We start from the raw sequence: 13,078 nt of genomic DNA, 5'->3' as shown, positions 1-13,078 counted from the left end.
TATCAACTTAAAAAAACCTAACCACTCCAAAAGTTGAGACACGACAGAAAATGGTTTCCTTCCAATGAACTAGACTTATTCACAAGTCGGCCATACTGAATTGAAAGTGAGACTCACCGTTTAATTTTTGGGACATTCAGAATGAAAATGACAGCAATAAAATAAAAGTGATTTACAAACTGATGTCAATTTACGCTGATGAATACTTAAACAGTTGTGATTAGTTATATACATATTTTAAGTCACATAAAAAGCACGTGAGGCTCAAAACCCGAAAGAGTCTGGCATCATCTCTTTCAAACACGGATTACATTGAATAATTCTGTGAACACGACTGAAAATGGTTTCCCGGGAATGTTGTTTTTCCTGTTTCATTACCTCACGTGGTGCAGTTCCCAAAAAATGTTGTTTCGTAAGGTCTTCTATATTCGGTTAACGCATGATGTTTGAATGAAACTTAGCACTCAACAGAATTTTACCTGAATGGCGTCTGCTTTTTTGTTTGACATTTTGTGTTTAAAAAATCGAGTGAATCAATTTGATCGGGGAAACCGCTCGGTTTTAGCAGCCTGGGTCATTTGTCAAAATTGCACAAATGGCAACTATGGTTCATTGCATTACGGGAAAAAGTCCAAGAACACATATGCAGACTGGGGATAGCTTCACTGGAGAGTGGAGACTACATGATCGGCCGAATGTAAATCACACAGCCCGACGAGCGTGCAGCTCCTAGTAAATGCGGTCAAACCAAGAAATCTCAGCGGCTTCGCTTTGAAGGCGAACGCCCTAGCGTCCCGCGCAATTGCCGTCTCGTTATGGTTACACAAGCATCGGGAGGCAATTTGGGGAGATAAATCTCCCCATCCCACAAACAAGCACTGACTCGCACGCTGAGACTGGATGGAAGGGGTCAGGCAACCCGAGAAGGCAGGAAAATACCCACCGGAATACGAACGGTTTAAACTGGGAATTTTATTAATACTGCGCGGCCTTTATATACCGTGCATGAGACGCGCAAACTGTCGCCGAGTCTTTGGTGCAACAGCACGAAACAAGCCTGTCTGACGGAAACGCTTAACTAGGCGACATGACACAAGCCTTCTATCTTCAAGCATAGGGCTTCGTGGGGGGCATCAAAGGGGACGCCTACCCTTCATCCAGAAAATAAACATGAAAAATAAAACCAATGAAAAAAGAGAGAAACCAGGCAAAGTAATAAGAACAGATGAAAGCGAATGACAATCACCATTTTGCTGGAAACACAAATCGAAAATGCCCCCTTCCATTAAAGCTTTCAGTTTGTTGTTAATGTTGAAGCATTGAGGTGAAATTTGAAGGGCTGCAGTAAAATACTGTATTGCATGGTCCGTGTAACGATCCCCGTTTAAATGGGGGCAGGGCGGGGTAATCTTTTTTACTTTGGGGGACACCGTATCCGTCAGTTGTCGTTGGGGGACTTGCGCTTGCGAATTGCATGAAAGTGATAAATTGCTGGGGCGGAGGTTCGAACCGGTGACTAACGAAACTTGTTATTTGTGCGATCCGGGTACGTTTTCATCAGTCACTCTCTGCTCGAGGGTGGAATATGTCACCAGTTACAACTCGACCTTCTTGATTTAGGGTTCAGTCCTATGACAATGCACTTTCGGATGGGGGATGATTACTAACAGCGACAGGGATTCAGATGCGTCCTCGCTGTATTATCTCAGCTGATGTTTGTCACAGGAGACAATCTTCGACCGCCATTTATTACCTGTTTTAAGAGTCTTTGGTCGCGGGGCTTTCCTGCACGCCACCAGTAACACGCCACAAGGTAACGTTCTCGCGGCGCGTAATAATTGTAGATTGAAGTGATGCGTTTTTGGTTTTTGTTTTGTTCCGGATTTTTTTTTTTGGGAGAGAGAGAGAAAGTGCAGATTTGTCTGATACCGTTGTGCGCTAGTCGATATAGCGCTGAGCGGCGTAAACCTGATGGAACGCAGGGCCTGGTGGTCTCCCTCGATGAAGACAAAGTTTGAGCCCCGTCTGACAACTTTTCTGCCGTGCAGCTGTGAGGGGCTCTTTCTCCCCACCCCTGGATCTCCCATCCCCTCCCTATCTCGAACGTCGTGTGGTGTCGGCCACGCGACCGACTGCCATTGCCGCGGCTGTCATCAATTATTATCGCGGCCACACATCAGGGCAACCGCGGAAAGACAATTTCGTCTGACACAGCGGAATATCATCCCGCGCGTCCGTTGTCTAGCTCCGAGAATGGGCCGCCCTCCAGGGCGAAATGAAAAACACTCCAGCGTTGTTCGGCAACAAGCGTGACGGCGCGCACAAGGCGGAGGGGACCTGCACAGGTCTTATCTTCCCCTCCTCAAAAGTGAGCAGACGTCTCCGAGGGATATTTGTGGTTTCTCCAACTGTCCCTCCCTCCATTTTCAGGGTGATTGATTACTTTTTTAAGGTGGGGAACATACGCTAAATCAAGGTGATGTTGAGCACCGACCATAGCACCTATGATTAAAATAGAAACATTTCGCGGGCCGTAATATATCGCACCATCTGCTGTTTACGCCGTTTGGTATCTCAGAAATAGAAAGGGGTTGATGTCTGATGAAGGCTCATCTCTGATGTCTTGCAAGGTTTACCTAAATACTCGTTCATACGTTCAAAAATAATTGTGCGAGTGTTTGGAATAGAAGATCTTTAAAAATAGACATACATGCTTGACCTTTGACCTAACCTTTGAAATATACTTCCAGAATATGAAATGAAATGTATAGCACCCTCTATCACACGCGGAGGCATCTGGACATGTGTGAGGTCTGCACCCAAGTGTCGAATACCGTTAAAATACTAAACTGGCTCACTGATTGAAGAAACATTAAAGGGTATAATTATAAGCAGCAATAGAGTGTTTTCCAAATACAACCCCCAAAATGCATCCTTGTGTCTCAGTTAAGCCCCTTTTCAGTGTTTGCTTCACTATTTAAAGAGTGCTTCGCTGCTGTAGTTTTTATGCTAATGCAATTTCCATATTCATGAGCAACACTGTGATGTCATCACAGGAGGAAAACGTCAGTGTGATATTTGTTTATGCACGAAAACTCCGGCATTTTTTTGTGTGTGATTTTTGTTTTGTTTTGTTTTTTAGACTTTGCTGTCTTATCATTGTCTCTTGCGTGATTGTTTTCTGTGTAAGTACTTGACAATAAGCAATAAAGTCACCACTTCTCAGAAATGTTTTCAGTGAGTTTACATTTTGATCAGAAATAATCGGTACCGAACCATTTCCTCAATGGATGACATCACAGCAACAGCGCCCTCAGTGGTAGAGGAAAACGTCGAAAATCTTAAATGTTACAAAAAGTGCACTTGCACAATAGCCTACAATAGGGATGCCAAGTAGTTTTAATGCACGGAAGAACAATATTCAAGTTGGACAAAAAAACGGTCCGCGAAAAATTCTTTGCAGCTACTCTTTAAATCTGCCGTGTTGTTGGCATTTACAAATAGGTATATTAAAGCAAAGAACGCGGTAGCTTTTCACCTTCATCGGTGAAGTGCTGTCGAGAATTAATTACCCATGTCCACAGTCACGCCTCATTAATTTTCAAATCAATTTTTGTTTGTTTGTTTCAGTCTTCCTGGCCATAAATTTTTGTGGCCAGCTTACAAGTAGATGTCCAAACGTGTTAATTAACAGGATAAACCTGAATGAACGGAATGCTATCTTTTCGGTTTTCTGCAAGCTCCATGATCCACGTATGGATTCTTCCTAAATATTCCTAAATGTTACATTGGAAACAAGCAAACTAAGGTTTTTTCATAATGAAAAACTGGGTACAATTTAGAAGTTTTGGCGGAAAACATTGTTTTTAAATTCCAATCATCAACATAAACTGCTGTGAAATTCCATGAAACTGGCATTTCCAAGGTTTTATTTTTCGGAAGGTGATGGGTCTTTCTTATACGAACAGTAGTACCCACGACTGCCAAACAAGCAGTGGAAAGGATATCATGGAAAAGCATTAACCAAGAACACGAAAATTAAATCCCCCCCCCAAAAAAAATACATATTTGTAATTAAAAAAAAGAAAATAAAAAAATAAATAATAACGAAAGAACATAATTTAGCGTCCGAATGTGTCCTGAAGACTACTCGTGTCTTTAAGAATCTGACTTGCACGGCTTCAATGTTGTAATTTAATGCCGAACTCACCGTATCCCATTTTGATCAAAATATCCCGCCGTGTACAAGCCATTTGCCCCGTGCGCGAGAACGCCGACTGTAACACCATAGCAGAACGGTAATGCGAGCTGACGTCCCGGGAGGTCCTTGCGCCCCCCCCCAACTCTCTCACACAGCAATCCATAGTATTATTACCTGTATTACGAGCAATTATACAGCCGCACAATAATAGCCCGCGGGAACCGTTAATCGTCCGGGGGTCATTAGCGTGGATAGGCCAGATTTGCGACTGGGGATGCGCAATATCGCCCCTATGGTTTCTCCTCATGGCGAGTCTAGTCCGAAAGCCCAATTTTCCCCCTTCCGGAGAGTGCCCCCGACCACGAAAGTTCTAATGTCACTTTCGCTGAACCAAATATAATAAAACAGTTTCTCGTGTCCTTATATTAGAATTGGCTCTGAGTGCGTGCAGACATCTCGTTTTGATCAGGATACGCAGTCGGGGAAAGTTCAACGCGATTGTTTCCAAGCTCGCCTACGGCTTTTTTAATTAAGTTTCCAAAGATATAGTCGCAATTTGAAATCTCGCAAATCGTTTCCGAGGGCTGGCTTTAATGGACCCGGCGGTGGCCTGCAAAGAATCCTCATGTACTTTAACAGATGAGCTTGGATTGATTCCCAGACTTGATATGCAATCCTAAATTAATACAAAAGGCAAGAAGATGACGATTTTGTGCGGGAGAATAATTATTTTACCTCATCGGTAGGCTTTAAGTGCCCGAAGCACATTCTAAAAATTGCCTGAAACAGGGGTGAGATTGGAGGATTATTCACGATGTAATCACCAGAGGTTTTGGGGGTCCCACAGCAGCATTGTGTATATACGGTAAACATTTATATTTATCTGTTAAGAGACACCCTTTGAAGTACCCATATCATAGAAAGTAGGTTTGCGGTAGCACCATGAACGTATCTCTTTTGTGAGTATTTGTGGTTTTGAAAAGTACCAGTGTACCAGTGTACACTGGTTCTTTTCAGAACCACAAATACTCATGTACCAGTGTACACTGGTTCTTTTCAGAACCACAAATACTCATGTACCAGTGTACACTGGTTCTTTTCAGAACCACAAATACTCACAAAAGAGATACGTCCATGGTGCTACCGCAAACCTACTTTCTATTATATCTCTTCACCATGCAAACCTTCAAGATTTATCTACCCATATCATGTATACACTATCAACGTTTACATCTAAATAACACCTTAACTGGAGTTTGAAAAAAACTCCTGAAAACAGAAACGCCATGATGAAATATACTCTGCAACCAGGAGAAATCCTTGAAGAAAACTCACCCCTGCCTTAACGGGCAATAATGACGGTCATCATTTGCAAGATGCTCTTATCTGTCTTTAAGTCACTCCGCGGTCTTGCTCCAGCATATATTGATGACTTATTACAACCTTAAGATCCCACACGTAGACTGCGATCAAGTAATATGAATCCTCTTTAAAAGAACCCCGGTCATTTCATTCATGGGGAGATCGCTCTTTTTCATGTGATGCACCTTGTGCTGGCCATACCACGGACAAAATAACAGCCCCGTTGCTATTAAACTTTATGGACTTGTTGGCCGGTCAACTTGAAGCATGTGTCATTTTGAGAAACCCTGCCCGTTGATGTTCTGTGTACTTTACCTTCATTATTATGGCGAGTGACTGGTACTATAGACTAAGGGAGAAGCTATGAGACGCCATATTGTGGCGGCACTCGTACAGTCGCGCGCACGTTATTAAACTTGAGGCTTGCGTTGACTTACGCAGAAAAGGACACGTCACCCCACCTTCGGAAGAGGTATGAAAAATTAGCGTATCACCTGTGCGCGAGCACAGTAATGGAGTTCTTTTTATTGTCGTTGGATTAGAGTATAACAAATCACAGCTACGCTAAAAAGCATGCTATAAGTGGGTTCTGGTCTGACTGACAAGAACAGCTCTTGCCGGGAGAGAGCAAGTTCCGTTTGTCATAGTGACAAGATTTTGACAAGATAATCGCTGTCTCATAGTGCCCGAAGACAAGATTATCACATTGAAAATAGTCGATGTGTGGGGTTCTGGCCACAATGACAAAAACTAGCCCTGGTCTGGTCTCACGACGGACAAGATATTGACAACATAACAATTGAGATGTTAACTGCGGTGCCTAATGCCATATCGATTCGAATCACCGCGCTCCAACCTCGACTTCCTCGATGGTCGATTTGAAAGAAGTTAGGTCATTGGCAATAGAATCTTATCGGGGAAAGCGCTGGGAGTATATAGATGCAGTGTGTTTTGATAGGTTGCAATTCAACAAGGATTCCAAGCACTTTGGTTTATGTTGTAATACAGTAAATTGGAGAGAGCAAATTATGCGTGACTCTGAAAAACGGACTGAACAGTAATTATGTCGAAGAATGGAATTTTGAAAAATTAGGTTGCGCTAGAGCTGCATCTTCGATACCACACGCAAAATGATCACGCAAAATGTTCATTTTGCGTCATCTCAATTCTGTTGAGCAAACAATGACTGTCGGCGCCGAAGAACATGCACTATGTATGCAGCTTCACAAATTACTGGGTGTTCGTACATGGTACGCGAACACCGACGGCTCAACTGCCGGCGCGTGCCGTTACTCCAAGCGTGCGTGTGGTCCCGGGAATGGGTGGGCGTGTTTTAACGACTGCCGCGATAGAGCGTGTGTTAATTCCCCTGCCATCTCGCTTTTTTTTCCAACCCGGAATATGCATCATTCGCGGCCGACAATTACTTGATCGGGTGGTATTTCGAACGCGAGATCTTGGAAATGACGTTCTCCATCACCAAGCGAAGGGTGGGGGGGTGCTGAACGGTTGTGAGATCGTGTCGCACTTACAGAGCGACAAATTATGGCTTAGTGGAAGCGCGGTCGGCCAGGAAGATCCGTCTACAGTATACATACTAATGGACTTTGCTGGTGCAGTCGATGATGTATACAAGTGTCGAAATGAGTGCCAGTCCAGATTCTGCAACCATAAAAGAATAGGCTTGCTGACAGCCGAGAATTTGGTGGGGCTACTTCGACCCTTCCAGCAGCCGATTTCACACAACCTGAGGCTGGTGCATACTGCAGGCGAATGTGAAAGCGAGCTGCATTTGACGTCACCAAAGATTGGCAGCTAAACTTTTGTAGTGGCGTAACTCCACATTTTTTATTGCGTAAGTTGAGAGTAATTTCACGAAGCTTTAATACGAGATATCGGGATACTGGCGTAAGTGTGTTTTAGTCCTAAGCCAAACCCGTTTAAAGTGACGCATTGCTTCGTGAAATTGGCTGCAAGTCACGATCAGCTGTGGAATGGATTCCTTTAAATTTGATCTGTGCGTAAAGCTAAAGGCATTCATCAGTAAGTACATCAATCTGCAAAGTTTCAAAAATTGGTCAAGTTTTTTCTGATATACCCCCCCAGGGAAAAAAATTCCACTTAACTCTCTGCGAAAGAGAGCAGCAGTGTATCAAACTTCCATGAAAATTGAGTTAAACGCCTTCGACGGGGAAAAACATAGCTTTTCTTATTTTTACGAGGCAGTGCTCGAAGTGGATAACCAGATTTACACGTCACTACGCCAGGAGAGAGATGGAAACAGAGTTCAGCACTCCTTATCCAATTTCAAATGAGTCTCGCATTCGCCTAGTCTTGGTTCAAGACTTTACTGCCTGATACTTCATAATGATTCATTATTTACTCATTATACTCCATCACCGGTTGACTCCAGTAAAGCTCTCAATCTTCGATCCACTGGGGATGCGACACAAAACTTCTGAGATAGCAACATGAAAGCGTGGGTATCACGTAGACAGCGCAGCAATGCAAGGCTATGAACGTAGTCGCATTCGTGAATTAATAAATATTCATGGACCATGCTGGTAGTATTTTTCAAACTTTAAGAATCGATTTGTAGATATCATCCAACTCCCATGGCCCCCAATGTGAGAATGTCTCTGGTTGGTATACTACTCAGCCGTCTCCATTACCCTCTTTTCTGAGCCAAGCTCCAACCTACTGAAGCTTCATTTTTTTTCCCCGCGCAGCTGCCAACCATGCATGACACAGCGACACTTCATTTCCGCCGCTCGGAGTAGGCAGCCCCGGTCTTGCTTCTCTGACGAGCTAACCAGGATCGTAACAACAGATAACCATCTCGTGGCGTCAGCCGAGCGTTGCTCGGTCATCGCCGTCTCTCGTCTGCAAGGGAGGCGCGACTGAGACGCTCATCGGCGTCGTCGCTCCGTCCGTATCGATTATTCAGTGGCTACGGCCATTGAGTCTTTGCCATTAGCGCAGTCTTTCAAATAGCCATAGCCGCACAGCGATGCTCGTTTTGGACCACATAGCCTGGTTCTTTGAAGTGGTGACTCGAACGATTCGTGAGCCAGGTAGCCGGAAAAATCGCATGGGAGGAATTCCCACTGGCTTCCTAAATCGGCCGAAATTGTCTGAACGAGCGCTGTCAACATTCAGATGTTACACCGCCGATGCTCGCGATGGTCGAGTATTTCCTATTGCAAAACAATATGAAAACTTCAACACTTACCACACCCGTTTCTGATCCTGTGTTTATTTGTCAATTCATAATTCATATGAGGCTCCAAACCACAACAGTAGATGTCAGGTGATGAAATGCCTAATAAGAATTTTCCAAACTCAATTCCTACGCCTCAAAGCAGCTTCCTAAAAAGCTACACGACGAGTCATGAAGTTCTTTTTCACGCTGCGGCGGGTACCTGACCCCTTTTCCATGATGAGAAGCATCGTCCGATAAGGGGACAAGACTGCCGGCATGCCACTGGAATAGCATTCTTCTTGAGGCTTGTCGGTGCACCGTGGAGGAATGGACTTTCGCTTAAAGACCGGCAACGCTGTGTCAGCGAGTGCCAGTCCCGCATGTAACTTGGGGGCGCGTCTGCATTGTACTCGTCTACGGTAGGCAACGACAAAAGCCTGTGAACTTTATGGCTGCACCCTGCGGAGCTTGCCATAGATGCACACAGATGATCGTGCCACTTTCAGCTACCAGCCGACTAGCTGACCAAAGAAACCAAACAGTTGAAAGGAACACCGTCGGTTCTTTTTTCTTTTCAACTCAGGAAGTCTTCATACTATAGGCCTAAGGAGACACAGTCCAGTCCGCTCTGGTTAGAAACATAGGCCACTCCCTTAATAATAATAATAACAACAATATTTTATTCATTTTTATAGCGCAAATGTCATATAGATATGTTCACACGCGCTGTACAATGAAGACATTGAGCCTGGAACAATGAATACATGTTGCCTTGCCGGCAAAGACGAAACAGGTTGAGGGAAACTTTTCATTGTATTGTATGGGCGCCAAGTGGTCAAACCACAGAAACCATGAGCCAGGACGGTATTTCAAAACGTCAAGGTCATTCGAGAACAAAGCACGCTTTCGAGTCGGCGTATGATGGCCTTGATGGGGCAGACCTTGCACGCGTTTTACTTTTCCCGAATGAACTCGGACGCACGCCATGTTTGGACGCCGTTGCCACGTAAAAAAAAACCCAAAAAAACCACGCCACCCATTGTTTCTGCATGTAGCAGATATTTCCATACAGGCCGGTGAGATTCCCTCATAATTACGTCAGGTCAATAAGAAATGGCATAATGGGAGATCCTGCAAGGCATCGTTTCCCCCCTCAAAAAAAAAATAAAATGTAACAGCACCCGTCGCGTATTTTCATTAACCTTTATTAAACCCCGGCAACTCGATACAATCGCATTCAACAACCCGTCGGGAATGGTAACCCTATACCCCGCGTTCACTCGCTTGCAATATCTCTCCTGTAAATAGTCGAACCGGTGGTAAACGGTTTGTCTCCTGGGTCATATTCGCCCGGGCGACATCTTCGTCCAGCAATGACTGACGAGATTGTCATTTATACAGCATCACCGTCTTCATCTGGCGGTAATTCGGTTAGAGGACCTGACTCACTCGATTTGTTCGCGGAGGTAAGGATGGGCCCGCCGACGGCCAGGCAGGCTGACTGCTGACAAATAAATAATCTTTGTGCCTCTGTGTTAATAAAAAGTCATTAAAACAAGGCGTTCCCCTTTCCAGACACCGTGTGATTTTACACCTTTTGGAGGGGGCATTCGGCAGGGCTACGGTTGAGTCATCCATTAAGTTTCCAAGTATAACCTCACCGTGACAACATACTGAAATCAAGCGCGAGTAGCAGCAAGGCTGAGCCTACAGGGAACGGCGTGATACAGGTAACAAAATCTTGCCAAATTCCAACAAGTGAAGACCATTTTTGACATTCAAAATAGTCACCCGATCTGACTAGCCACCGCTACTTAAAAGTGAGGCCCGTGCAGCAAAATAGCCATGCAATAATTGTGATGCTAATATATTATCGCATGATGCTACGCAGTGGGCAAACCTATAAGTGAGGCTTGTTCGAGCCTTCTCAATGCAAACTTTCGAGACGCTCGCTGACTGTCCTCACTTATCAGTTTGCCTAATCTATTGCATCATACGATAATATATTAGCATCACAGTTATTGCATGGCTATTTTGCTGCATAGGCCTCACTTATAAGTAGCTGTGGGTAGTCGAATCGGGTGCAGTAGACCTGATTCGCCCAAGGGCTAAGAGTCTTTCCATAGTATCAAACAGTGTTGTAGTTGAGACCAATTAAGACGTTCACAAGACCACACAGGACCAGCACAAGGCCTCCAGTCTGAATTCAAGTCACAAGCTATTCAGATGAACTGCTGTGTCTGGTCTTGTGTCTGCTCTTGTGATGGTCTCGACAACAACACCGGTATCAAAGGCTTAGTCCAATTTCTGATTTAACGACGAGCGAGCCATTTTCCCCAGGCTTGGTTCAAACAGCTTGACACTAAACCGGGACTTCGTAGAAACCTCCCGACCTCGGCAAAAGGACTCGTTTACACCTCTGGTGTTGGGTAATTTAAGCAGCAAAGTTCGCTGGTATCATCTTCTACAGCCGGCGCTGGTCCTGATGACCATTAGTGTCCAATGGTTTCCAGGATTTTGTGTCCAGGCGCCAATTTCTTAATGACATCCCAACAGTCTCAAGTGTGACATTTTCGCCCACGGCAATGGGCGCCAAAATCAAGCTTTACAATACAGGGGGAGTATTCTTGAATCGTAACTCTCCCGCATGTCAAATCCATGAGCAGGGGCAACGTATCTGAAGAGTTTGATGGTTGTCCTTTTTCGGAAGAGTTGTACACATCTCTGTCGGGTCAAGGCGTACTATTATCGACGAAAATATAGAGTTGAGCTATACAACCGCCAGCACAGTCTGGTACTAGAGATACGCACGACTGACGGCGAGGTTCGGATAATTACGGAGCTGTCTTGTTTTCCTCTTGGGCATTTTTCCACCCGTGTCATATTTCATTCTCCATAATATAACGTCCCTTTAGGGCTCCCTATAGGACCGAGCTGTTGATTTATTTGGATACATTACTAATGAAAAGATGACAGAGGAGGTAGCGTGACCTTTAGGGAGGCAATGTTGCTTTGCATCCTCTGTACGACCTCGCGTCGCCGCTTCGTTCTTCAGCGCGTCTTGGCAGAAGACGGGGGGAGCCCTGGACATTGTGTGACCAAACTGGTGGGGGCGATTAACTCCTGGTTTCTGTTGACTCGATGAGGCCCTTTGCTGTTTGTTTGGACAACGTGCCGACTGGCTAGTCTGTAGGTCTTCAAAATGCTCTTCAAGTCGGTCGAGTTTGTCACCAGGAGATACCCCGGGCCCAATGCATTTGACACATTCCGCATACCACTACATTCTACGCGGGCCCTGATGTACCCTCGGCAAGGGAAAAATAATACAACTTCTCCACGGTAATAAGTGTTTTTCAATGTCTGCGTATGCTCTGCTCTTGTAAATTAACTTGATTTATCGCCAAATAGAAAATAAAACCAAATAAGGCAAAGCAAACTCCATACCCATTCCACAAATAAAACAGCATAATTATTTCCCGACCGCAAGGCAACAGTTTTAAAAATTCACATGATAACAGGAAAAGGTCCTTCGTGGTTGTATCTGGCCCTGGAAAGAGGTTCATAACTGCTTTTGCAACACTGAAGGTAACGAGACCGAATGTAGGAATACATTGCGCTGCGTGCCCTACCAGAACTGTTGTCGCTATTAAACTCTTTGCGATTATCCGCTTGGTTTTGTTCCGTTATTTCTGTCTGCAAGTCAGGTTGCTGTGACAGAGGCGCAGGCGCATTGAGTAGTCATGAATGACCTAAACGCCAAAATTCGGTTTGAGTTGTATTTAACGAACAAAACACACACGGGCCTCATATCCAATTTCTCCTTCGACAGATAATTACTCCCATCGATTGCTCGAAACGCGCGTCCGGTCGGTGGGGCGATCGGATTTACCGCGCTCCTCTTTTTTTCTCAACCAGACGTCTGCACTTTAAATCGTCTGGCATTATTCATTCTGCTTTACCTGCGTAGGTCACTCCGCGCCTTAGTCCAGTAGACAGGCCCCGGCCACAATCTGTTGTCAGACACAAAGGCAATGCTGTCCAGGCTCCCGAAATGATTGCTGCGAAATGAAACAGTAAATCATTATTGAGAGCTTGGAAGCTTTTGGTACTTAAATTCAGGGACGATGAAAAACGAAGTGTCTGTAGACACATTTAAAACCACAGAGAAACAAAGGGCAGCCCTCAGTAAGGGCGCACTGTATGCAAGCCTTCCGTGCAGAAGAACATTCTTAAGTAACACCTCAACCCTCAAAGACACGAAAATACATTGTGGCCCACCACTGCAAAACCAGTGGGAAAACTTCTAAAACATT

The 13,078-nt window shown here is 44.7% G+C and overlaps 1 protein-coding gene across 1 annotated transcript in view; it reads right to left on the bottom strand.

Moving 5' to 3' along the window:
- LOC110984148 (gonadotropin-releasing hormone receptor-like) overlaps positions 1 to 12,825 on the bottom strand; it is a 62,402-nt gene extending 49,577 nt beyond the window's left edge. Inside the window, exon 1 of the mRNA XM_022243984.2 lies at positions 12,725 to 12,825. The gene's annotated coding sequence lies outside the window, so the exon portion shown is untranslated. The remainder of the gene's footprint in view (positions 1 to 12,724) is intronic.
- Between the last annotated feature and the right edge of the window lie 253 nt (positions 12,826 to 13,078).

Source organism: Acanthaster planci, linkage group LG05, assembly GCF_054643075.1.
Source record: "Acanthaster planci isolate LZ-2023a linkage group LG05, COTS_SCS, whole genome shotgun sequence".
NCBI classification, from domain to species: domain Eukaryota; kingdom Metazoa; phylum Echinodermata; class Asteroidea; order Valvatida; family Acanthasteridae; genus Acanthaster; species Acanthaster planci.
The sequence above is the reverse complement of the archived record's forward strand: the minus strand, read 5'-3'. Positions and strand labels throughout refer to the sequence as shown.